This window comes from Limulus polyphemus, unplaced genomic scaffold (genome assembly GCF_000517525.1).
Source record: "Limulus polyphemus unplaced genomic scaffold, Limulus_polyphemus-2.1.2 Scaffold2526, whole genome shotgun sequence".
Lineage (NCBI taxonomy): Eukaryota > Metazoa > Arthropoda > Merostomata > Xiphosura > Limulidae > Limulus > Limulus polyphemus.
In genome coordinates, this window is record NW_013668136.1 from 46,736 (window position 1) to 49,892 (window position 3,157).

The following is a 3,157-nucleotide window of genomic DNA, read 5'->3' on the forward strand; positions in this document are numbered from 1 at the left end:
ACTTCCTTATTTGAGGTTTTTTTTTTTTTTTTAATTGTATAATAGTTTAGTTCTGAACAAGTAAGACTTGTTTAAGGTTAGTTTATATAACTATGCTAAAAAAAGTAAAAATCAAAGCAAGTTACTACTCACAGGGTTGTAATACGTAATTCCACAATTTTCTAATAGAGGGATAGCAATATTAGTTCTCCAGTGTGTGGGGTTACAGGATCCACCTAGAAAAACTGGAAAGAAGACAGGATAATTTGAGAAATTGTCTTCAATTTGAACATATTAACCCTATGTATGCAGGTGAGGGTCAAAGTGCACCTACCATGATCTTTTATAGAGTGCTATTCAATATGGTATGCATTTGATGTCAGAGTTAAACTATTCATTTTACCCTACTTTGCTGATTTAGTAACAGTTTGTGGTATAGAAGAGTAAGTACCAAATATAATATACAGATATATTGAACAAAAACTGTAGATTACATTTCTGAGGTTCTATAGGTTATGAAAATACAATATGCAATGGACAAAAGTCTTTATTCTTTACATAAACATTACCTTGCACTCTGAATTAACTTACCTAACAACAAATACTTCAGTAACATATGATGTTTTATATACAACACAATGTGCATTTTACTAAAAGCTTAAAGCCTGCCACTTTGTGCAGATTCACGAAATAAATTTGCAATTATAGTCAACATTCCTTGGACCAGCCCCATGCACATTCAATCACACAATCAGGAATTCCATGATTATCTTTGCATTTCATTTTTTTGGCGCATGTTAATATTAAAAAAGAAGAAGTTTTCTCCACAATAAATATCCACATAACAACTGGATATTTGGTTGATCTTATAGTCTTCATTTTGATTGTTGTTTGTAGAATTTTCCCACAAAGTTCAAGGACTATGTATGCTTGCCATTTTTAGACTCTTGTTATTTTTTTATTTGTTAAGCTTCACAAGTTGTTTTTATGTACCTCTCAATCAGACCAAAATGTAACACACACACACACACACACACAAAATCAAGCTTAAAGCTGCGAATTATATATACAAATTAAATATTCAATTTACGCTTTTCTTTTCTTTTGGGCTAGTGATTGTCTTATTCTATTTTCATGTGTCATCATTTTTTTTTATATTTCTATTATAGTCAGGGGCCTCAAAAGATAGAAGTGATCCGGGCCTCTCCAAACCTCAGAGTGTCTGGCTATCCCTAATTTTGAGGTGATTTAATAGAGGTGAGATAGTCAACATCATCCATTGCCAAATTCTGAGTTACTCTAATCAAATAGAGGGAGTTGACTTTCAGTCTTATAACACACCTACAGCCCTAAAGTGCAATGCAGTAACCATGGAACCTCAATTGGCACCTTCAATTTGATGCTGTAAGGGGTAAGGTCAAGTAATGAACTACAGCAGAATGTTTTTTACACCTTTACATATATGATATAGATCTTTTTAAACACGATGTTCCTTTTCTGTAAAACTGAAGACATTTGTAATTCTAATATCTCCCCACCCACCTAATTTATTTCTTTTAGGTTACTCAAAAAACGCAGATGCCGGAAAAAGACAAAGAAATCAACAATAAAAAAATTATGGAAACGTTTTCATGATGGTAATGTATTCTTGTTTGTATATTACTATGTGAGAGTGATAAAGCTTTTTGCAGTTTCATTAAAATATTACATTCTGGAAACAACGTTTCCGATACTTGTGTTGAATAAAGATTCAGCATTTATATTTCGTAGAATCTTCGTTTTTTTAAATGATGGTTTTATGCAAAAATGGTTAGAAAAATATATCTAGAAGATTTTTGGGTTGACTTTTCTATGATAAATTGTTTAGGCAGAGTGTTAAGGAATAAACTGAAATCGATGACAACTGCCTGAAGTCTTGTGAAGTCAAGAGGGTAGAGGACAATGTTTCTCTTTCGTCTTCAGAAACCTGAAGACAAAAGGCTTTCAAAACTTCATCTTCTACACTTGTTTTTATAACAGGCAGTTGTCGTCAATTCCAGTTTATACTCGTCATCAATAAATTATGAAGTTTTAAATAATTGTTGAAATCACTATATCACAAATATTTTCTTTCCAAACAAGAAAGAAAACCACTGTTTTGTTGATGCTTTTTTCATAATAAACTATTATTTTATTACAATTTCTAGAAAACTTTAGTACTAATATTATTATTACTATCCTTCACCACAGTAAAGCGAATCACACATTGAAAAAGACACACATTTGATCATTTGCAAAGTTAGGTTTTCGTGAGCCATTTAAATTTATGTTTTTCACCAGAGGCTCAGCTAGCACAAAATGAGCATTATTTGTGATGAATCTGACACCAACCTCACAAAGTTACTGCCTCAAAAAAGTGGTTCTGCTATAATAAAATTTCATGAGCTTTGAAGATTTCTTTTACATAAGAATTTCCCACCGAGAAAAGGAATGGGCAGTGTTACAATATTATTGAAAAATACAGAAATAGGTAACATAGTGCAAGTTGTTTGGCAAAATTAATTGTGCAGCTAGAACTCTTATACTCTCCTCTCCATTGTACAGAAGAGGGGAAAAAGCACTGTTTTCTAAAAAGTTAAGTTGAATGTGCAGCTCTTAATATTTCATCAACAATATTTTGGTACCTCTTCTACACCATCATATAAGAATTGGAGTGATTCTGTACCCACACAAGAAGCCACAGACTTTAAAAGAACTTTCTCAAAAGTTTCTTTAGGTTTAACGTGTGGCTGAGAATATAACTTAAATTTGCCACATAATGTTTTATAATTTCAATAACAATATTTTGGTGCCTCCTCTACACCATCATGTAAAAATTGTTAAGATCCCGTACTCTTACCCCCTAACAATCAAATAGTAGAAATATTGTTATTTAAAAAATTTTCCTCCTATCAAAATGTGCAACTGGGTATTTTTCAAACTTAAAATTTGTTGCTTAGACACATTCCAATTTTCTCAAATGAAATTTGGTTTGATATCGATGCTTTACAAGGATCTAAAGTGTTCTCAATGTCCCCATCCCTTTATAACAGGAAATGAAGAAACGTTTGACATTTTCCAAAAACTTTGTTCTAAACAATGTGCAGCTGAGTATTGTATGTCCTGGAAGTTTGAAGGATGTTCTATGTGAGTATTTATT

General features: G+C 31.9%; 1 protein-coding gene across 1 annotated transcript in view; it reads right to left on the bottom strand.

The window, feature by feature from the left end:
- LOC106467203 overlaps positions 1-2,826 on the bottom strand; it is a 16,424-nt gene extending 13,598 nt beyond the window's left edge. Inside the window, exons 1-2 of the mRNA XM_013927528.2 lie at positions 2,822-2,826; positions 133-224 (exon numbers count right to left, since the gene is read on the bottom strand). The gene's annotated coding sequence lies outside the window, so the exon portion shown is untranslated. The remainder of the gene's footprint in view (positions 1-132; positions 225-2,821) is intronic.
- Between the last annotated feature and the right edge of the window lie 331 nt (positions 2,827-3,157).